Raw genomic sequence first — 23,334 nt, forward strand, 5'->3', positions numbered from 1 at the left:
CTTCAGAGACAGAACAGTCACCAGGCCTCAGCTAGAATAGTCTGCAGAAGGAGCCAGAACTGAGCCTACAGGTAAGATGCCTGCACCCCACGGTGGAATACGTGGGTTCAAGTCCCAGCTGCGCTCGACCCCAGCTCCGTGCTGACGCAGACACAGGGAGGCAGCGGCGGAGGCTCAGGTACCTGGACTGAGTTCTGAGCTCATGGCTTCAGTCCAGCGCAGCCCTGGCTGTTGCAGGCATTTGGGCGGAAAACCAGCGTGTGGGAGATGGCTCCCTCTCTGATAAATACATACATGTTAAAAAAAAAAAAAGAAAAACAGACTGGGGTGGTTACACAGTTCCTTCCTAGAGTTCACAAGGCCGAGTTTTCTTTCTGGGGTGGCTCAGCAGTGGTCTCGTTTAAAAGAGAAAATCTGGGGAAATTACTTCTACCAAGAGAAACCCACAGCCCAGACCACCCGCGAAAGCCAATCCGGGAGCTCCTAGCGTCGTTTCTGGAACGAGAACAAGGGGTGCCTGGCAGCCATTGTTGCGGGCTGGATCTGAAGCTGCTGGCCCTGGGCACCTGCACACAAGGCTGCTGCCCCCCCGCCATGCTCAGGCAAGGAGCCAAGTGCCCCTTCCTGCCCACCCGACCATACCCACGTGGTCCACGTGCGCCACACCCTTGGGCTCACTCAACGATCCCGGTCACGCTGGCTCGGGGCCAAGAACTGCTCTCAGAGCCAGCAGCTTACAGCCCGTGACAAGGCCAGTGCAAAAGCAAACACTCGCTCCGCTGGACGAGGAAGAACCTGGAAGCCGTCCTGGGGCCCGGTGAGCAGGTGTTGAAGCTGGACTGGGGGCAGGAGTCCCCAAGGAGGAAATGTCGCTGCGTGAAAACCACAGCTATTTCCAGCGCTCGCAGCGGATCACGCGCGAGGCCCACGGTGCGGGCGGAGGTTCTGCCTGGACAGACCTGTTCTCCCAAGTCCTGGAGGGCACCCGCACGGCCGTTCACTCCACGCCCTGGGCCTGTGCACTCCAGCCCCGCCCTGCCCCCACGGGCCAGGGGCTAACAGGCAAGGGTTCGAGGCCTGGCCCATCGCCGCCCTTTCTCCTTCACTTCCCTGTTCACAGCCACGTGAGGTTTCCACTGCCTCGGGCTGGAAGGAGACAGAGGCGCCATTTACAAAGCCTCAAGTCCAGGCTATCCATTGCACTTGGCCTTCGATGCACCTGTGCGTTGGGCGTCACTGGGTGTTTCCAGACTGCTGCTTCTCCACTACGTCGTCTTTCTTGGTCATAAGGAGCGGTTCGAGGGAGCAGAGCCGCCACCAGCGGGACACAGGTGCAGGCCTGTGCTTTGCTGATCATAAACAATGGCTTAGGCCCACAAAAGCCTGCAGGTTCCACCAAAAACCACCGTGCGGCTCCTAGGGATTTTACCTCCAAACTGTCACAGGGAAACATTACTTGGTTTTTGCAAACAGAAGACGCTCCAACACCTGATGTTTAGAACTCAGCTGACAGGTTCACACCAGACACACCCTACTTCCACCCGCCGCTGTTCCGGGAGTCTCTCCAGGAGGTCCTGGGGATCCCACGGGCAGGATTCGGGCACTTCAGGGTCCCTGGTCACGCTGCCGTCACTAACGTGATGCTGTCACCAGGACTCAGTGCTAACGTGACACAGCCAGGGAGAAGCCAGGTCCCGCAGCAGCCAGAACCCACAGGACTTCACCGACAGCTGGAGAGGCCCAGACTGGCCAGCCTGGGAAAGCAGGGACCGGGTGAGCAGCGGGCGGAAGCAGGGGTGCGGCCTCTGGCTGCAAAAACACAGGCAGGAATGACAGAGACGCACGCAGCCCCAGGAATGTGGGGGTGCCCGGGAAGGCAGCCCCGCCCCCGGGGAGCTGCCTGTGAGCCTCCTGACTGAAGGAGAAACCTGGCGAGGGGTCCAAAGGCTTCTGGGAAACCTGCCACTGCTGTTGCTGCTGCTTCCTGAACGATGGGGGCAGCCAGGGGCAGCTGTGCCCAGCACGGGGCTCTGGGCCATGTCCAAGGACACTTGTGGCAAGGGCGCACTGCTGGCCCCCCATGTTCAAAGCACCGAGCAAGAGAAATCTGTTCCTCAGTGGCCCACAGACATCCTCCACGGCTCTGGGCTGTCTCCTCTGCAGAGCCCAGTCGGAGGTGCAGAGGAGAGGACTCTAGGGATGTAGGCCCCGAGGGCGCTGGCATGGGGCTGAGAGGAGGGTGGGGAAGCAGGAGCCAGCAAACACCCCCAAGGGAAGGCTGGGGGACAGGAATGTGGGGTGCATGCGGGGCCTGAGCTGAGGCTGGCCGGCCTCCCATGGCGCCTGTGCAGAGTCCTTGAGGCCAGTTTGCTTCTTGATCCACCACTGGTGGATGGCGACGTGGGCTGTTTTTGAACAAGGCCTGGAATAAAATTATACAGCAGGGGATTCCCAGGGAATCTATTCATAGAAGGACCTCTCAGGCCAGTGGCTTCAACTTGCTACTGCTGAGGTTAAGCCACGGCCAGCTGGGAGAAAGGAATGTGGCTCTGGCTCACGAGGCACTGGAGGCTGGCCCTGCACTACACGGGACAGACGTGAACTTTTATCCCAAGGCTCAGGGGCCACCCCTACAGCGGGCGGCCCGGCCGGAGAAGCTCACTCCACTCGGAGCCCACATAGCTCAGCAGCATACCTGGATTCGGGGGCCACCTCCCAGGCAGACACAGTCAACAGGCAGGGAGATCGAGGCAAGACAAGACTGCCTCTGTGTTGAAAGCTACCCTGGGAGGCCGGCTCACTGGACTAATCCTCTGCCTGTGGTGCCAGCACCCGGGTTCTAGTCCCAGTTGGGCGCTGGATTCTGTCCTGGTTGCCCCTCTTCCAGGCCAGCTCTCTGCTGTGGCCCGGGAGTGCAGTGGAGGATGGCCCAAGTCCTTGGGCCCTGCACCCCATGGGAGACCAAGAGAGGTGGCCCAGGAGTGCAGTGGAGGATGGCCCAAGTCCTTGGGCCCTGCACCCCATGGGAGACCAGGAGAGACACCTGGCTCCTGGCTTTGGGTCGGCGCAGCACCAGCTGTAGCAGCCATTTGGGGGGTAAACCAATGGAAGGAAGACCTTTCTCTCTGTCTCTCTCTCTCTCACTGTCTAACTTTGCCTGTCAAAAAAAAAAAGAAAGAAAGAAAAAGAAAGAAAGCCACCCTAGGAAGTGACGCTAACACCCCTGTGGTGCACTGAGGGAGAGGGGGAAACAGAGAGAGACAGGTGAGCCTAGAGGTCCCACCAGCCTGACACCCTGGGATCCCCAGTGCCCTGGACATGGACTTGGATCAGACCCACCCCAAAGGACCGCAGCAGAGCCGCGTGCCAGGAGGGGCTGCGGACGGAGGGGACGGAGGGGCGTCGGGGCAGGCTTTCCATGCTGCCTCAAGGGCCACACCACGGGGCCTTTCCCCACCCCTGCTGAGATCTCTTTCCCCATCACCACGTCCAGCTCGTGTTGGCCTCACCAGCTTTCCCCTGGGCGGCATCCACCTGCCGTCCACGTCCCGGTCTCACACGGTGCCAGCACCCCATGACCACTCCCCATCTCCAGGTCCCAGCAGGTGCAGCCATTTTCCCAGCGGCCCCAGGAGGACAAAGGCCTGCCCAGTCGGCCCACGGAGCAGCAAGCTGAGCCGCCTTAACCACAGAGTTCACCAGGGGCCTCCCTGTGGTGTGGCCAGGGATTCTGGGGGGACAGAGCGAGACCTGGTGAAACAGCTGGGCCGAAAAGCACACTGGGGATGGAAGCTTCTAGAAGCAGGAGATCCTTTGGAAGTCATGTGATGCTGCAGAAAGGGGGGGTGTGGGGGACCCACTCCCGAAGAAGGCAGGGTTCACAGCCAGTGCCTGTCTCTGCTCTAGCCCCTGGGCATTAAACTCTGCGGGTGTGGAGGGCTCCACGCGCCACAGCTCCGCTCCCAGCACCAGCCCTGAGCCAGGAGTGACGGTGCCCAGCTCGGAGGAGGAGGCGGAGGCCCCGAGCTCACTGTGACGGCTGCGTCTTGGCTCCAGTCTGTCCGAGGAAAGCTTCAAGAGCAGGAACTCAGCCTTCTCCACCCCAGACCCGTGGATGCATCCCCTGGGTGTGTGCATATCTGACGGCACCCGCCAGAGTTCCCGTGGGGACCTGAGCCTCGGTGTCTGCCACCGCCGGGACCAGCTCCCACACTGGCTTCCGACGCCGTCTCCCCCGCTCCTGTGTCCCTGTCCCTCGTCTGGTCCCCTCCAGCGTCTACCCTGGATGTGAGATGCCTCCTCGCTCCCTCATGCCTGCTCATCCACGCTCGGGTTCCACCAGCAGAGAAGCCACGGAGCGCGACCCACAGGGCCCACCTGGCGGCCCTGCCGCCATCCTGAGGGCCACTGACCCTCAGCTCCACGCTCCTCCCCGACCCCTCCAGGTCACTTCCTCCATGGGCCCAAGGCACAGCTGGCGGCCGCGCCACCGTCTCTCCACAGGTGCACTGATTTTCACGCTCTGTGGGTCACTGCACCCACGCCTGGCAGTCACCCCGTCTTCTGGTTCCCCAGCAATCTCTCTCCTAGTTCGGATCTCGGGTTCATAGTGGAGCACTCCTCCTCCCAACAACGTAGCCTGGGCTGCAGAAGCAGCTGGTCCTCGATGCCGGCGCCGGTGCCGGTGCCGCCACTTACAAGCTCAGTGTCCCCAGTGGGCCGCTCGACAGAGCTAAGCCCTGGCTTCCTTGCTGGTCAAGAGGCCTGACTGGCGCTGGTGGGCTGAGCCGCCCCTGTCTGACTGGCGCTGGTGGGCTGTGAGCCGCCCCCGTCCGACTGGCACTGGTGGGCTGTGAGCCGCCCCCGTCCGACTGGCGCTGGTGGGCTGTGAGCCGCCCCCGTCTGACTGGCGCTGGTGGGCTGTGAGCCGCCCCGTCTGACTGACGCTGGTGGGCTGAGCCACCCCCGTCTGACTGGCACTGGTGGGCTGTGAGCCACCCCTGTCTGACTGGCGCTGGTGGGCTGAGCCACCCCTGTCTGACTGGCACTGGTGGGCTGAGCCACCCCCATCTGACTGGCACTGGTGGGCTGTGAGCCACCCCGTCTGACTGGCGCTGGTGGGCTGAGCCGCCCCCGTCTGACTGGCACTGGTGGACTGGTGGGCTGTGAGCTGCCCCCGTCTGACTGGCACTGGTGGGCTGTGAGCTGCCCCCATCTGACTGGCGCTGGTGGGCTGTGAGCTGCCCCCATCTGACTGGCGCTGGTGGGCTGAGCCGCCCCCATCTGACTGGCACTGGTGGGCTGTGAGCCACCCCGTCTGACTGGCGCTGGTGGGCTGAGCCGCCCCCGTCTGACTGGCACTGGTGGACTGGTGGGCTGTGAGCTGCCCCCGTCTGACTGGCACTGGTGGGCTGCAGAGAGGCAGAGGAGCCCTGTGCCGGGACAGCACAGGGATCAGCTGATGACAATGCCCAGGCTGGGCGGAGGGGTGGCTGGAAGGGGCCGCCCTGGCTTCACGTCTCTGAGCCTGTCATGGCCTCTGGAGCACAGACTGCAGTCCGTGAGCGCCCCAGCCCAGGCTGAGACCTGCCCACTGGGAAAAAGCCTCCCGACGCCAGGGCCCCACCAGCACCCACCCACCCACCCAGTCTGCAGGCAGGGCACTGCACCAGCACCCACCCACCCAGTCTTTGCAGGCAGTGCTCAGGTAGCACCCGGCTGAGCCAGGCCTGGGTGCCCCCAGCTAGGGCCACTGCCCCTGCGATGTTTCCTTCCGTCGACAGCCACCGGCTCTGAGCCCTGCACAGCTCAGCACACACAGGCAGCCTCTCCGGCTGTTCTCAGCCTTCCCGACCTTCACCTGCCACTCGGATCACACGCCACTGGGCTGCCTGGGGACAAGGAAATGACAGCCTCTGGCTCAGGGCGTGGCCCGGGCTGGGCCCTCCATGATTTCAGTTGAAGAAAAGAAAACAGGAAAGGAGGAGAAAGAAGCAGGCAGGAGATCAAAGGCACCGAGGGGCTGCGCCCGTGGGGCCCCGCTGCTCTGATTCCAGGGGCAGGCGGCCTCACACGCGGCGCACAGGAACTCCCCGGGGGCCCAGAGGACCCCGCCTGGTCCTGACTGCGCACTCTGCGAAATGCATCCTTGCTGTCGACTGCGGCTGCAGGCATCCGCTCAGATAAACCTGGACACCAGAGCAGCTGCCTGGCCGTGCCGTGTGCAGTGCAGGGGCCCTGGTGCCGTGTGCAGAGTGGGGGCCCCGGTGCCATGTGCAGTGCAGGGGCCCCGGTGCCATGTGCAGAGTGGGGGCCTTGGTGCCGTGTGCAGTGAGGGGGCCCTGGTGCCGTGTGCAGTGCGGGGGCCCCGGTGCCATGTGCAGTGTGGGGGCCCCAGTGCCGTGTGCAGTGCGGGGGCCCCGGTGCCATGTGCAGTGTGGGGGCCCCAGTGCCGTGTGCAGTGCGGGGGCCCCGGTGCTGTGTGCAGTGTGGGGACCCTGGTGCCGTGTGCAGTGTGGGAGCCCCAGTACCGTGTGCAGTGCAAGAGCCTTGGTGCCATGTGCAGTGTGGGAGCCCCAGTACCGTGTGCAGTGCGGGAGCCTTGGTGCCATGTGCAGTGTGGGAGCCCCAGTACCATGTGCACTGCGGAAGCCTTGGTGCCACATGCAGTGTGAGGGCCCCGGTACCATGTGCAGTGTGGGGGCCCTGGTGGTGTGCAAGCCCAGGTGCCGTGTGCAGTGTGGGAGCCCTGGTGCCATGTGCAGTGTGAAGGCCCCGGTACCGTGTGCAGTGTGGGGGCCCTGGTACCGTGTGCAGTGTGGGGGCCCCGGTACCGTGTGCAGTGCAGGAGCTTTGGTGCCGTGTGCAGTGTGGGGGCCCCAGTGCCGTGTGCAGTGCGGGGGCCCCGGTGCTGTGTGCAGTGCAGGAGCCTTGGTGCCGTGTGCAGTGCGGGGGCCCCGGTGCCATGTGCAGTGCGGGAGCCTTGGTGCCACGTGCAGTGTGGGAGCCCCAGTGCCGTGTGCAGTGCAGGGGCCCCGGTGCCGTGTGCAGTGCGGGGGCCCTGGTGCCATGTGCAGTGCGGGAGCCTTGGTGCCACGTGCAGTGTGGGAGCCTCAGTACCGTGTGCAGTGCGGGAGCTTTGGTGCCATGTACAGAGTGGGAGCCCCGGTGCCGTGTGCAGTGGGGGAGCCCCAGTACCATGTGCACTGCGGGAGCCTTGGTGCCACGTGCAGTGTGGGGACCCCGGTACCGGGTGCAGTGTAGGGGCCCTGGTGGTGTGCAAGCCCAGGTGCCGTGTGCAGTGTGGGAGCCCTGGTACCGTGTGCAGTGCGGGAGCCCCGGTGCCATGTGCAGTACAGGGGCCCCAGTGCCCTGTGCAGTGTGGGAGCCCCGGTACCGTGTGCAGTATGACAGCCCTGGTGCCGTGTGCAGTGTGGGGGTTCTAGCGCTGTGTGCAGGGAACCCTGGTGCCATGTGCAGACTCAGCCGAGGAGCTAGACAAGCACCGCTGGACGGCCTCCATCCACGGGGCGGTGGGCAGCAGGGGGCGAGGGGACATGGACGGGGGCCTGGGAGCTCCTTGGTCACCTGGGCTGCCCACGCCAGCCCCCAGGGTGTGGCAGGCGGGAGTCCCACCTGCTGCCGCACCCCCACACCTGTCTCCCCACGTCCCAGGCCCACTCTGTGCCTGCAGACCCCGGCCACACCAGGTCCGAGGCTCCCGCTGCAGCCTCCTCCCCTCCTGGTCCTCGCCCTCCCATGCTGACCTCAGCCCAGGCGGGCGGGCTCTTCCCCTGCCCACACCCAAGCTCCCGCCCCTTCCAGCTTCTCAGCACTCGACAGGCCTGAGCAGGGGCCACGGTCAGTGACAAGCACAAGCGCTGCCCCAAGGACATCGGCCCCATCTCAGCACCTTCCCCGGCAAACCAAGGCCCACAAGTCAAATGCCAGGAACCTGGCTCCTTGTGGCAGGTCGACGTAGCCACGCCCTGGAGGGCAGAGGGGAGGCAAAAGCAGCCCTAGCTCACGGTCGAGAATAGAAACGAATGAGGGACTCGGGCTGATGTAAGCTTGAGAGGCCTTGCACGAGAAAAGCGGGTTGCACAGTTTGACAACTTGACCTCCACTCGCAGCCAGCCGAGCATCTGTCTCCAATTCCACGGCCCGGGAGCTGTCAAAGCCGCTGCCTTTGGATCCAGCTTCTCAGCGAGCACCGGCCGGCGTCCAGCGCCGGGAAAGCAGCGGCACTCGGCCACCCCTGGCCACACGGCAGCTTCTCCGGCCCTGTTTGTAGCCCCAGCAGAAGGACGACAGATGCACCAGTCGGTCCAGAGAGCCCCAGAGCAGGGAGCACACACCCGACAGCCACCCGCGTGCGCTGAGCGGGGGGGGGGGGGGGGGGGCTGCTCGTCCTCACTCCGCCTTTAGCACGGGAGAAGGGGCGGGACTCACCTGTGGGCAGGTGTTTCAGTGCAACCCCCACCCTGCACCCAGCTCATCAGCTTGCACAAAAAGGGCACCAGCCGGCTTCCCATCCTGCTGCCCGCCCTGGTGGACAGGCTGCGTGTCCACGAGGCGTGTCCCACGTGTGGAAAACCCTCTGCCTCTGGTTTGCCACCCTCTGTGCCCGCCTGCCGTGAATTCCAGGGTCTGGGGCAGAGGCCTGGTCCAACAGAGCCCCTGACCTCAGGGAGGGGCTGGCGTTTGCTGGTGTCCCCGCTGCCCCAGGCTGCGCGGCTGGGTTGGGGGACGGGGCTGGACATGGCAGGTGGAAAGTTAGAGTCAGCCTCTGGGTGAGAGAGCGGGGCCGGAGGCAGGCAGTGCCTGCACAGGCTTCCGTCGGCTGCAGCCCAGGACCTCCCGTTCCAAGTCCTGCCCAGGCCCTGCCGCGTTCCAGGGGGTCTCGGCCCTTCCCTTGGGGCAGCTCCCGGGACGATCCTCTCCCCCGCCTGATGGCACGGAGCAAGAAAACCTTCACAGCCTTCCTCCGAGGCAGGCCCCCGGGGAGGCTCCTCTGCCCTGCGCCAGGTGGGCATCTGATAGCCCTGGGTCGTAAAACCCGGGGGGAATTCCCAATTTATACCCAGCAAACCCGCTTTGTCCTGGAGGAGAAGGGGGCGGGGGGAGAGAGAACTGGACCCACCCCCTTAGGAACCCCAGTCTGAACAAAGTTCTCAGCTCTGCTGAGCCGCCTGCCTGGCCTGCCGGGCGTATTCGCTCCATGTAACCAAGCAGCCTTGCTTCCCCCATTCTGAGTGACTGGGCACTCAGGCTCTGTCTGGAGAGGTGCCCATCCGTTCTCACAGATGCCCTACCCCAAACACCTTGCCGTCTCACTCACCGCTGCTCTCTCCCCGGGATCTGACGGTCAGGGCACAGGTCACAGGGTCAAGGGACTTGTGCGAGGCTCTGGGAATACAGCCTTGAAGGCTGAGAACCCAGTACCTCGGGCCCTGCCAGCCCTGCTAACTTGCCCTTGGGAGCTTGAACTCAAAGTCACGCAAACAGCCACTTGGGGGCGGGACTGCCCATCCAGCTGCAGGGGCGGGGGGGGGGGGGGGGAGTCTTAGGTAACTCAGCGGCCACTAGAACTGTGAGAGGGATGTGGGGTTGAGACACCTGTCGGGGTCCCGTGTCCCATCCTGCAGCGTCTGGATTTGAATCCCAGCTCTGGCTGCTGGCTCCAGCTTCCTGCTAATCGTCCGTGCACCTGGGAGGCAGTGCTGATGGTCAAGTGGTCGGGTCCCAGCCGCATGTGGGGGACGCAGACTGAGCAGCCAGCTCCAGGCTTCAGCCGCAGCCCTGCCTCTGCTGTTCAGGGCACCTGGGGAGAGGCTGGGAGCTGTCTGTCTGTCCCTCTCTTTCTCGGGGTCTCGGTTTCCATCTCTCAGCCTCTCAAAAACAAAGCTGATGGAAAACGTGCATTAGCAAACGCCATGCATGGATTTCGAGAACTTTCTGCACTAAAACGAACATCTCATTCCACTTCCCGTGAACCTGATGAAGGGCCCCGTAAGTCGCTGCTCTGTGGGACAGTTCCCCCAGCCAGAGCCGGACCCTGCACAGAACACGGCTCCCACTGCCGGCCACAGAGCACACCTCCAGCCTTGCTCCAGCTCCCTGTTTGCCGTTTCCCATCCCTAAGACCCCACCTCTCCATTTTTCTCCACACTGCATTTTTTTTTTATTTGACAGGTAGAGTTACAGACAGTGAGATAGAGAGACAAAGGTCTTCCCTCCGTTGGTCACCCCCAAAATGGCTGCTACAGCCGGAACTATGCCGATCCGAAGCCAGGAGCCAGGTGCTTCTCCTGGTCTCCCATGCGGGTGCAGGGCCCAAGCACTTGGGCCATCCTCCACTGCACTCCTGGGCCACAGCAGAGGTCTGGACTGGAAGAGGAGCAACCGGGACTAGAACCGGCACCCATATGGGATGCCAGCGCCACAGGTGAAGGATTAACCAAGTGAGCCATGGCACCGGCCCACACTGCATTTTAAACCAGTTATTCAAGCAGCCCCCTGAGTGATTACGCCAGGCTTTTAAGCACTAACTTAGAGATCCTCTCTTGGTGCTCCCTTGCATCTGTGACATGGGTACAGTGGTGGCTTCTGCCACGGAAGGTCACTGCAGGGCCAGGAAACAGACTGTAGACAGCACAGCATGGCACGGAGAGGCGGGCGACACACGGCTGTCACCACCTCACCACCATGGTGTCCTCACCGTCCCCTCCCCTGTGTTCCCAGACTCTGGCCAGGCCCTGCACCTCGTCAGGAGGGGCCGGCGCCTACAGCAAACACATCCCAGCAAAGTCCAAGAACAAATCCAGACTGAACCGGAGGCCTGCCCTGCGCAGGCCACGTGTCCGCGTCCTGTGTGCTTCCCACGTGAGCACCGGAGCAGAACAAAGGAGAGGACAGGATGTTCTCTGTGGCACTCAGGAACAACCACAAAGATCAAACATACTTCACCCGCGCTGATGTGCCAGGCCCTTCATCTTCTCCGAGTGCTACCTAAAGATGCGTGGTTAAAGAACACAAAAATAGGGGCCCGCACTGTGGTGTAGCAGGTGAAGCCGCTGCCTGCGGTGCCAGCAACCCATATGGGCGCTGCTTCAAGTCCCAGCTGCTCCACTTCTGATCCAGCTCTCTGCTGTGGTCTGGGAAAGCAGCAGAAGATGGTCCAAGTCCTTGGGCCCCTGCACTCACGTGGGAGACCCAGAAGAAGCTCCTGGCTCCTAGCTTCAGCCTGGCCCAGCCCTGGCTGTTAAGGCCATTTGGGAAGTAAACCAGAGGATGGAAGACCTCTTTTTCTGTCTCTCCCCGCAACCCCGGCCTATAACTCTGCCTTTCAATTAAATAAATGTTTGAAGAAAGATAGAAAAAGAAAACAAAACTACAGGGCCAACCCTCTGGAAGGCCAGGGTATTGATACAAAGTTGAATATTAAAGGAAGAGCCACAGGACCCTGGCAGAAGGAAGCCAGCGCAGGCGAAAGAGAACTCAGGTAACCCGTGGTTTATCTGTTTGTTTGTTTGTTTTGCAGGTTTATTTATTTGAGAAGCAGAGTTACAGACAGAGAGAGATAGGTCTTGCATCCACTGGTCTGCTCCCCAGATGGCTGCAACAGCCGGAGCTGGGTCAATCCAAAGCCAGGAGCCAGGAGCTTCCTCCAGGTCTCCCACGTGGGACAGGTGCTGGGCCATCTTCTACTGCTTTCCCAGGCCATAGTAGAGAACTAGATCAGAACTGGAGCAGCTAGGACTTGAACCGATGCCCACGTGGGATGCTGGCACCGCAGGAGGAGGTTAACCCTCTACGCCACAGTGCCAGCCCCAGTGCGTGGGATTTGGTCCGAGTCAGGACCCAACACCACTGTCTTTCGATGTCATGGGAAAAAGTTGCCACACCTCCTGGTGGCTGACACACTGTGAACAATGTTCCCAGCAGTAAGATTCCCATGGGGCCCCGTAATAGGGGTAGCTTTGTGCAGCCTGCACTGTCTCAGCAGACAACTTGCTGTCCCAGGGAACACACCTGCAGCTGGCCTCAGGATTTAATCCACTTTAGAAGTCCAGTTTACACCTCTCCATGAGCTTTGTCTGTCAGGGCAGCCCAAATCCAGGGAAGAAACAGAGGCAAGGGCTCTCCGCCGGGACCTCACGGCCGGGAAAACAGAACAGAAGCAAAGCTGCCCCTTTCCTCGTGCGGCGGGGAGAGTGACGAGTGGGCAGCCGTCAGGGACCTGGCTGGAGCACGGGAGCCGGCTCTGCTTAGAACACAGCCGGGAGAAGCCCTCTGCGAGCCGGGCAGGCTGCGGGCAGGCAGGGCGAGGGCACAGCGGGCAGGTGCCCAGGCTGGAAGCCACAGGGGAGCAGTGGACTCACTGTCTCCAACCTGAGGTGTCCCCTCATCCGTGCTGCACAGATACAAGTGTTGGCCCGAGAGTCAGCGCCCCCGCGCCCCCAGCACACATGGGGTCCATGCTACCCAGCAGAGCTCAGCGGTGACAGCAGAAACCTGGCCGGAGTCCATGGTGCCCCGGCCACACAGCCAGAGCCCTACGCGCCCCTGGCTTCTCTACAGCGAGGAGGGCGAAATGCTGAAGCTGCCGAGGCTGGGCTGTCTCGAGGGCAGCTGGCCCAGAAGCCCTGGGAGGGACCCTCCTCCTGCTTTCTGCAGCAGAGGAGGGTCCACTTCCACCAGGGAGACCTCCGTCTAGAGCAGGCCGAGTGACCCACATACGGTTTAGGAGGCACTCACAGTGCGACTCACAAGGAGGCAGCCCCAGCCTGACGAGAGGGCAGGCGGCCAGCAGCCTCCCTGGACAGCAGGGCGGCCACGGGGCCGCCTTGAGGGACGCCCAGCAATGCCTGGCGACGTCCCGGTCGTCGTCACCGGCAGACAGACCAGCGAGGCCGCTGGCCACTTGACAGTGCACAGGGCAGCCCTGCAGGAAAGAACCCGACAGCACCAGGCTGAGACCCGGCCGCAGCTGGGGCTGGACAGAGGAGCCGGCGACAGCCCAAGGGACGGCTTTGATGAGCAGGGCTTGTGTCCGGCTTGTACAGCAGAGCCAGCCCTAGGCACAGCAACGACAAGCAACAACTACAGCAACAGAAATTGCTCTTTAATTCCCTTTTTCCATGAACTTACAAAAAGTTTATTTGAGAAGCAGAAAGAGAGAGAGAGAGAGAGAGAGCCCCCATGCACTGGCTGACCGTCCAAATGCCTGCAAGGGCCAGGGCTGGGCCACGTTGCAGCCAGGAGCCAGGAATTCAACCCCGTCTCCCACAGCTGGCATACTTCCTCCACCCTCCAGGGCAGGGGGTTTAGCCTCACAGTTAAGACAACAGTACCCCACAGCAGATGACCTGGGTTCGAATCCCAGCTCTGGCCTCTGACTCTAGTTTCCTGCTAATGCGCAGCCTAAAGGAGGCAGCAGGTGTTAGCTCAATAGTTGGGTCCCTGCTGCCCACGTGGGGCATCTGGATTGAGTTCCAGGTTCCCAGCTTCAGCCCTGCTGTGTTTAGAAAGGAAACCAGCAGACGGGGGCATCTCTCTCTCTCTCTCTCTCTCTCTCTCTCCTTCCTCCTTCCCCCCTCCCTCCCTAAAAATACATTTTTAAAACTTTTTATAAAGAATCAAGGGTGGACATGTTGGAGAGGTGGTTTAGGCAGTTACTCGGAACACCCACATCCCACATCCGAGTTGCAGCTCTTCCGCTTCTGATCCAGCTCCTTGCTAATGCATGCTGGGAGGCCGATGATGGCCCAGGTCCCTGCCACCCATGTGGGAGACTGGATGGCGTTCTAAGCTCCCGATCCAAACCTAGCACAGCCCTGTGTATTGCTGGCATTTGGGGAGTGAACCCATGGATGGAAGATTACCCCCCTTCTCTCCCTCTCTTGCTTTCCCTCTCACTGTCACTCTGCCTTTCAAGTAGATTAAAAACAATAAGAGACATTATTTCTTAAAGAATCAGACCGCACCTCCCGGGAGAAGGTGGGCCTTAGCAAGCAGGCTCCATTTCTTGCCCAAACACTAAGATTCGTGGCCAAGTGCTAAGTCCTCTGTCTCTCAGAACCTTGTTCTGACTGCATCCTGGCCTGGAACAAGAACACAGTGGGGAATTTAAGAGTTATTTTAAAAATACCTTTTATGGTTTGAGTTTTGTGTGTATAGGCATGGGAGGGAATGGAGATTTGGAGAAAAAAATGAAAGCCGCAAAATACCCTTTTTCCTAGAACCATGGACTGCCCCAGGGTCACTGTGCTGAGGTGGGAACGCACGGAACCGTGAACTCTTCCAGTCTGGCTTCTCTGCTTGTGATTGAGGCACAAACATTAGGGACAGTTTGTTCGGACAAGAAAAACAAACTCAGGCTGCATTTACTTTGAAATACTGTTACAGACGAGACTGTAAACTTCCAAAGAAGGAATTTATACTCGTGCGCTGTGGGCCTGTTTCTGTGAGACAGCAAAATACTTGGGAGAAAAAAGAAATATTTACATACAGAAAAACAAAGATTTCTTGCCCCTAAACTTAGTAGCAATTAAATACCAAAAAAAGAGTAAGAAATCAGAGCAGAGGGTGTCACAGAGCAGGAACGCTCCAACCTCAACGCGTTCCATTTTTGTATGAAAAATGTGGGGTGCTGGCCCCCGCTTCGCAGGCTCCCCCACTGGAGGCCCAGAGCCTGCCTCTGCCTCCTCTGAGGGTCCTTAGCATGGCTCGGGGCGTCCTGACATGGAGTATGAGGCCCCGTTTCTCCAGGTCGTCCACGTCTCTGTTCAGTCTGGAGACTGAGGGACCCACAGCAGACACAGCGTTAGCAAAAGGAGCCATAGCAGGGGAGGGAGCCGGCCAGGGCTTCCTTCTGTAGCCCTGGGAGACTGCACGAGCTGGGAGGATGGAGAGCCACATCAAGGCGGCTCAGCCCGGCTGGGGAGAGAGAGAGAGACAGAGAGACAGAGAGAGAGAGAGAGAGAGAGAGAGCCCAAAGGGCAGGGTGTGCAGAGCCAGCAAGCAAGGGTGGAGCTGTGTGTTCCCTGCTGGGCTGCCTACCCACAGAGAGGAAATCTACAATTTGGAGGGGAGTCGGGACCCCAACAAAGAAGCAGCCTCACGGCCAGGTCTTCCTCACTATTCCCAAGTCAAACACACAGGTGGTTTTCTTCCTGCAGCACCGCGAGGGTTGCAACCTACAGCTCCACTCCTCATGGAAGCAAGGCGGATCTTCCTGCCGCTGGGTCTGAATCCAGGAGATGCGGGCAGCCTCAGCCAGAGGTCTCTCACCTTCTCCAGTCCTCGTATGCAGAAACGCCCGTGGCTCCTCAGTTCTATCTTTCATTAGAAAGCGCCCTGGCCGACACCTGCTGGGATCCACTTCCCTCACGCTGTGGTTCTGGGGTGGATACTGACAAGGACAAGTGGCACTAGGGACACAACCATGCAAGCCATCCCCACTGCCTCCCAGGGTGCACATTAGCAGGAAGCTGGCCTGGAAGCAGAGCAGCCTGGACTCAGACCATGCCCTCTGATGTAGAAAGCAGGAGGCCCAAGTGGCTTTCGTTCTTTTATATGTGGATATTTAATTTTCTCAGCATCATTTGTTAAAACAAACAAACAAACAAAAAAAAACACTACCCTTACCCATCAAATGGCCTTGGTCAAAATCATTGGCCACAAATGCTAGAGCTGTTGTCTGGGGTCTTTTATTCAGCTGACTGACATGTCCGTCTCTCTGTAAGTACCACACTCTTTGTGTTACTGTGGCTTTGTAGTCAGTTTTAATACCAGAAAGTGTGAGTCCTCCGGCTTTGTCCCCCACCCCTTTTTATAGAGCAATCTTATGCACTGTTGGCAGGAATGCAAATTGGTTTTTTTAAGATTTATTATTTATTTATTTGAAAGGCAGAGTTACAGAGAAGCAGAGAGAGAGAGTTCTTCGATCGGCTGGTTCACTCCCCAAATGGCCACAACAGTCAGACCTGGGCTGATCTGAAGCCAGGAGCTTCTTCTGGGTCTCCCATGTGGGGCAGGGCCCAAGGATTTGGGTCATGTTCTACTGCTTTCCTAGGCCACAGCAGAGAGCAGGATTGGAAGTGGAGCAGCCAGGACTCAAACTGGTGTCCAATGGGATGCCAGCACTGCAGGAAGTGGCTTTACCCACAACACCACAGCACCAGCCCCTGTTCCCCTTCTTCAAGATTATTTTTGGCAACTTGGGGTTTCCTAAAATTTCGCCTGAGCTTTAGGGAGTTTTTTTTCCCTGTCTCCACAGAAAATGTCATTGGGATTTCGACAGGGGCAGCAATCCATGCACGAGTCACTGTGGGTAGCACAGACATACAGACATCCTAACAGTATCAAGTCTTGCCATCCATGAACATGGGATGTCTTACGTTTGTCTGTATCTTCTTTCTTTTCTCTCAGCAGCATTTTAATGCTTTCACTGCTCAAGTCTTTACCTCCTTGGTTAATTCCCAAGCACTTTTCTCCCTCTGATGTTACTGTGGATGGCAGTGCTCCCCTAATTTCCCATTCAGATTGGTCATACTTAGTGTACACACAGGCAACTGACTCTCCACATTGATTTCTGGATCCTGCAGCTTTGCTGGGCTGACAGTCTTCTTGTGGATTCTGCGGGGTGTTTGACACACAAGAGCATAACCTGCCGTCTGACTTTCCAGCGTGGGTGACTAAGCGTCCTTCCTGGATCCTGCAGAACAGTGTGCAGCTGTTCTCAACCTCACAGGGACGCGCTCAGTCTCTCGGCACAGGTGCACACAGCCATCTCACACGGGGAGACTGCTCTCTCCCATCTGCTGGTCCACTCCCCAAATGCCCCACAGCAGCTGGGCGAGCCAGGAGCTGGACGCTCAGTCCAGGGCTCCCATCACCTGCTGCCTCCCGAGGTGTGCATTAGCAGGAAGCTGGAGCGGCTCAAGCCCAGGCACTCTGATGTGGTACGTGGCCGTCTCGAGCAGTGTCCCAACCACCACACCAAGCACCTGCCCCTCGATAGGGATTTTTTAATATTTATCCATTCCTGCAAAAAATGTCTACTTCCCAGTATTTTATTGGAATTGTGTCAAATCTATAGATTGATTTGGGGAAAATGGTTTTCTTAGATACTGAGGTTCCTGACATACACACAGAGAATCTATCCCATTTAACTGAGTACTTTTAGGATTCTGCTTTATTTTCTTTTTCTGGCATTTTGGGCTAAAATTCTCTGTTACTTTGGTGGCTGCTTTGGGGTTATAGCTTACATTTTTAATTTATCACAGCATTCCTTTAAATAACAGAATACCATTTTACATATAAGAAGAACCTTACAACCGTTTCTGGAACTTATGCCATTGTTGTCGTATATTTTACTAATCATTGTTGCAGATTCATATGCATATTTTAAACAATATTTATTTATTTGAAAGGCAGAGTTACAGAGAGAGAGGGAGAGACAGAGCTCAATCTTCCATCCCCTGCTTCGTTCCCCAGATGGGCACAACAGCCAGGGCTGGGCCGGGACAAAGCCAGGAGCCAGGAGTTTCTTCCAGGTTTCCCATCTGGGTACAAGGGCCCAAGCACTCGGGCCATCCTCCACTGCTTTCCCAGGGGCATTAGCAGGGAGCTGGATCAGAAGTGGAGCACCTGAGATCAAACAGGTGCCCATATGGGATGTCACCATCAGAGGTAGTGACTTTACCGGCTATACCACAATGTTGGCCCCCATATTGCGATTTTTATTTAAAAGAAATTTAAATAGTCAGAAAAATCCTTCTACATGGACCCACATGGTTCCCTCGTGCAGACCGTGTTGCCTCTGAACTCCCTTTGACAGCTCCGGGGGCGGGTGTGGTGCAGCATCTGTGTCTCGAGACGTCTTCATTCTACCTTCATCTGGAAAGAACCCAAGCTGATGGCTGAACTTCCAGCACTTTAAAGGGGCCGCACCTCCCACACGTGTGACAGAGTCAAGGATTCACCTGTCATACCAGCCTCTGTCCCTGTGTACAAAAGGTGTCTTTCCTCCCGAGCGAATTTTACATTTTTCTGCCCATCGCTGGTTGGAAGCAGTTTGACCATGACAGGACATCCGGCCATTTGTTCCACGTTGCTGGCACTGGGAGTCCACAGAGCTCACTGACGTTCAGTTCATCTTTTAAAACTTCTCTTTTCTGGAACCAGCACTGTGGCGCAGTAGGCTAAGTCTCCACCTGCAAGACCAGCATCCCATATGGGTGTGGGTTCTAGTCCCGGCTGCTCCATTTCCAATCCAGCTCTCTGCTGTGGCCTGGGAAAGCAGTGGAAGATGGCCCAAGCCCTTGGGCCCCTGCACCCACGTGGAAGACCAGGGGGAAGCTCCTGGCTCCCGGCTGCAGATAGGCTCAGTTCCAGCCATTGTGGCCATTTAGGAAATGAATCAGCAGATGGAAGATCTCTCTGTCTCCTCTCTCCTGTCTGTAACTCTGCCTCTCAAATACATACATAAAATCTTTAAAAAATTTTTTTTTCCTTCTGTGCTTCCTTGTGGAGAGTTTCCATTATTACAGCTTCATGTTCACGTGTCTTCTCTCCTCCAGCTTCTAGTCCACCAACAACCTCACCCCAGCCACCTTCCATCCCAAACCCCACGGGCACAGCTCAGGCAGTTTGATCTCTGGGTTTTTTTATATTTCCCAAAGCTCTACAGAACTGTGTGTCTGTATGGAATACAGTTTTACTAACCTTTAACAGTATTTTATTAATTCTGAAATGGGCGAGTTCTGAGTTGCTTGGACACAGGTGATTTTTCTTCTCCCTGTTGAGAAAATGTTTCTGTCTTTCTGCCTCGATGTTGCCTGGCAACCTCTGAGTGCTGGCCGTCTTGCATTGACCCTGGGTCTCTGTACTCCTACCCCCCCAGGTTGGCCCTGGGACACGGCTAATTTAGAGGCGGTTCCATCTTCCCATGGTTGCGTCTAGGACTTGTTGGCAGGTGCAGCGCAGGCGCAGCCTGAGGCTGGAGCATGCCGTGTCCTCCCCTCGGCGGCTCCTGGGTGGTGACCATGAGCTCCGGCTGCTGGAAGCGTCACCACTCCTGGCCCTGCGCACACCCTAGGTGCTGCTCCCTTCATTCTCTCCACCGTTCCCATCCCCGGCTTCAGAGGCAAGGGCTCACCAGCACCATGCCGCGTCCTCTCCCCTCTGGGACTCTGCCCTGGCTGACCCAGGCGCCCTCTGAACTCAAGGAGCCCCAGAGGTGCTGCCTGGTGCCCGTCTCCCGGCACTGCGGCCGGGAAACCCTCTCAGGGCAGGAAGCGGGGAAACCCTGGGATTCTGTTCACGTCTGAGGGACCCTGGGCTCCTGTTCCCAAGCCCAGGGTTCTGCAGGACGACTGTGTCGTGTGCGTTTCAGGTGGGACGGCAAATCTCGTCGCCTTCCCTTATCTTGTGTGGTGCTCTGTGCTTGCAGGTGTGAGCCTGGAGACAGCATCGGTTTACATTTCCATTTGCTGTTCTCATGATTATACCAGCATCAGTTTCATTTGTTTTTATTCTTCATGTAGACTATATCCACCCATTCTCTTGCTGCCAGTTTGAGGTAACTGCAAATGGAGCTGCTATGAACACTGCTGTGTGCGTGTTTTGGCCGCTGTGTGGTCCATCTTGTGTGATGAATACCTAGGGGCAGAGGAGCCACTTGAGTGCTCAGCTCCAGAGACGCACCTGGGGCCAGTGCTGTGGCGCCGCGGGCAAAGCCACCACCTGCAGTGCTGGCATCCCAGATGGGCACCTGTTTGAGTCCTGGCTGCTCCACTTCCAATCCAGCTCTCTGCTATGACCTGGGAAAGCAGTGGAAGATGGCCCAAGTCCTTGGGCCCCTGCACCCACGTGGGAGACCTGGATGAAGCTCCTGGCTCCTGCTTCAGATCGGCCCAGCTCTGGCCATTGCGGCTAATTAGGGAGTGAACCAGCAGATGGAAGACCTCTTCCTCCCTCCCTCCCTCTCTCTCTCTCTCTAACTCTGCCTTTCAAAAAATAAATAAATCTTTAAAAGAGAGAGAGAGAGAGAGAGAGAGAGGCACCTGGGAAGCAGCAGCAGATGCTCCCAGTACTCGTGTCCCTGCCACCCACATGAGACACCCAGATGGAGTTCCAGGCTCCAGCCCAGCCCAGCCCAGCCCTGGCTGCAGCAGGCACTTTTGGAGTGAACTAGTGGATGGAAGATCCCCCTCTCCCCCCTCCTACTCCAACTCTTCCTTTCAAATAAATAAACCAAATCTTAAAAAATTAAAAAGAAAGCCATGCCGACTTCACACGAGAGATTCCCTAATGCCTCTCCCAAAGGCTCCCTGTTCCTTCCTCTTCGTCAGAGCAGCGGCGGTGCCGTGAGATGCTCTGTGAAACCTGAAGCTCCTCCTGGCTCCCATGCAGGTGTCCGATCCCCATCCAGCCGCCAGGCACTGCCGAGGGACCCTTAGTCCCGGCTCCAGGGCAGGGCACCGCGGCAGCTCTGACCCGCCTGGAGGCCCCTCCCGCCGCCCTGAGACCAGCTTATCGGCCAGCAGCACAAACAGCCTTCGGCCCCTTCCCCGCTCTGCAGTGTCACTGCTCTCGTTGTTCGAAAGTTTATAAATAACAGGCTGGAGTTCCCTTCGGCCGGCGGCCCTGGCGGGGAGTCTTGACTTCCTGCTTGTCGTTTCCAACTCTACACATGCGTGTTCTTAATAAAAATATGAACCCCAATGAAGTTAAGCGGCTGTGAGTCACGCCCACGTCTGTCCGTCCATCTGCAGCCTCCTAGCGCTTCCTGAGTAGAGCAGGGGCGGAGGGACCCAGTGCACCTGCGCTGGGCAGGCGGCAGGGTCTCCTTCACTGAAGAGCTGCCTGCAACCTACGCGCATGCGTATCTTACTCTTTCTGCTAAAGACGGCCAAGGGTTTCCTGCCCTTTGTCTCACCTTATCCACGAGTGAAACCAAGGGAGCTTCTAAAATACAATCATTTGCCACGTCGCAGGGGTGGGTGGAGGCTGAGCAAATGCTCCCGTGACGCGTGTTGTAGGAGCAAGGGGAGCCCGTCTGGATAGAACCATCTGGAAAGAGCCACTCACGCTCCGCAGCCGGGACCCTGTCTTCCGACTATATTGGGTAGTTCCGGCAGAGCCGCAGCCCAGCGCCGGAGCAGGCTCAGAAACGCGGTGCTCTCGGGATTCACATCTGCCCCCTGCGCCGCAGAGTAAGTGGCACACACAATGCGTCCACCACAGGCTCCTCGGAGAGGCCCGCAGCCAGCCTCGGCATCCGCACAACCGTCAGAGAGGCCAGCGGCCAGTCTCGGCATCCCCATGGCCGTCAGAGAGGCCAGCGGCCAGCCTCGGCAGCCCTGTGCACGCCCGTCACAGAGGCCAGCGGCCAGCCTCGGCATCCGCATGCCCGTCAGAGAGGCCAGCGGCCAGCCTCGGCAGCCCTGTGCACGCCCGTCACAGAGGCCAGCGGCCAGCCTCGGCAGCCCTGTGCACGCCCGTCAGAGAGGCCAGCGGCCAGCCTCGGCTTCCGCACGCCCGTCAGAGAGGCCAGCGGCCAGCCTCGGCTTCCGCACGCCCGTCGGGAGAGGCCAGCGGCCAGCCTCAGCATCCGCACGCCCGGCAGCCATCATGCAGCCCTGTGCACGCCCGTCAGAGGGGCCGGCAGCCAGCCTCGGCAGCCCTGTGCACACACACACACGAGGCTGCCACGCGCAGATTAACGGCGCTGTCCCTGGGGAACTCACTGAACATGGTGGTCTAATCTTTCGGCTGCTCGCTGCTGAAGGTTCGCTGCTGAAGACGGGGAGAGGAGCTGGGGTCGGCAACAATTCAGTCCTGATCTCTCTAAGTCGTGAAAACAGGTGATAGCAACCCTACGTCTTGTGCTCGGATCAGGAGAAACGGACTTTTTTTTCCCTCCCAAATTCTTTGCGTTTCCAGGAGGAGACCAAGCTCCAGAGACGCACACGACTAAGCCCCTCCTAGCCCGTCCACAGCACAGGGCGGCCACACCTAGCTCAACAGATGTTCTTATACATCAGCTGTACTGGAACAGGGCCACACTCAGCCACCTACATACCACCTACCTCTGCATTCAGGCCACAGAAGCAGTTACTGCGGTAGGCTTTGCGGCTGAAAAACCCCAGAGTGCTCACAGTGCCCCTTAGAAGAGAGGCGGCCGACCCGGGTTTTCATGAGCACTGCTGAGTTTCCGGCCTTGCAGGAAGGAACGGATGCCATCGCCGCCGGCACGGTGCTGCCACCAGGGGCTGCAGAACAGGCCCCGGATGGCAGCCAGGGGCTCACAAGCTCCGGTGAGGCATCCAGAGTGTGCACCCACCCCCTCCTCCTGGGCAAACAGCGGTGACACTGGCAGCCAACGCACGTGTATCTGGCACACTCAAATGCACATCCTCCAAGTCAAGGAATGGATAAACACACACACACACACAAATACATGAAACTCGACCTTTCTTTCTACCGCAAAGTTCTTAATACTGGCTTGATAAAGGGGGTACCATCTGGACAGGATACTCAGAGCAGCTCAGAAACCCCCCTTCCCTCCACCTCTCAGAACACCTTAAGAAAGAGGAAGGTGGAACCCATCTGGGGACCAATCCCAGGCTGTGCGTTCGTATCCAGGTCAGCTGGAAAAATGAGAGAGAGCGAGCGAGAGAGAGCGAGCAAAGTAAAATGGTCGCCTGTGAATTAGCTTCAGTTACGATGATGGCACCCACCAGAGCGAGGGGACAGCAGCAGCAGGCGGGAGGAGGAACTGGTATTGGGATCAACGACCCTATCCCTCCAGATGTGAATAAATGATGCAACTTCACAGCACAGACCCGCAGCGGTCCCTGCTGTGCTGCGACGCGGTGATGCAGTGAGGCGACCAGGTGTAAAACTCCAAGCAAACCCAACAACATGATGCTCAGGTCTCAGCCAGGCTTTGCATTCCATCTGCCAGTCAATCAACAAGCATTTCACTGTGCACCTGCCACTCGCAGGCCATGGAGCTGGGAGCATGGTGGGACCGGCAAGACCCCACACTCACAGAACAGACAGCTGAGCTGGGGATGCAGGCCAAGAGGCAGGAACACAAGAAACAGACCCATCACAGGAGAAGGCAGAGACCCTTCCAGGAAGGACCCTGGGTGGGCAAAGCCACGCACCTCTCTTCTCAGACGCCCCTCTCTGGCCCTGAGCAACTCTGTCGCACTGAGGAGCAAGCCTCTGCCTTCCTCCTGGGAGCCCGAATGTCACACAGGGAGACACCAGGGGCTCCCGGGTAGCAGTCGGTGAGGTGGGGGCTACTCAGTCACT

At 58.8% G+C, this 23,334-nt stretch overlaps 1 protein-coding gene across 1 annotated transcript in view; it reads right to left on the bottom strand.

Annotated features, from left to right (window-relative positions):
* THSD4 (thrombospondin type 1 domain containing 4) overlaps positions 1 to 23,334 on the bottom strand; it is a 394,254-nt gene that overhangs the window by 338,140 nt on the left and 32,780 nt on the right. The window lies entirely within an intron of this gene.

Source organism: Oryctolagus cuniculus, chromosome 12, assembly GCF_051225735.1.
Source record: "Oryctolagus cuniculus isolate XC-2025 breed Fujian yellow rabbit chromosome 12, ASM5122573v1, whole genome shotgun sequence".
Taxonomy (NCBI): domain Eukaryota; kingdom Metazoa; phylum Chordata; class Mammalia; order Lagomorpha; family Leporidae; genus Oryctolagus; species Oryctolagus cuniculus.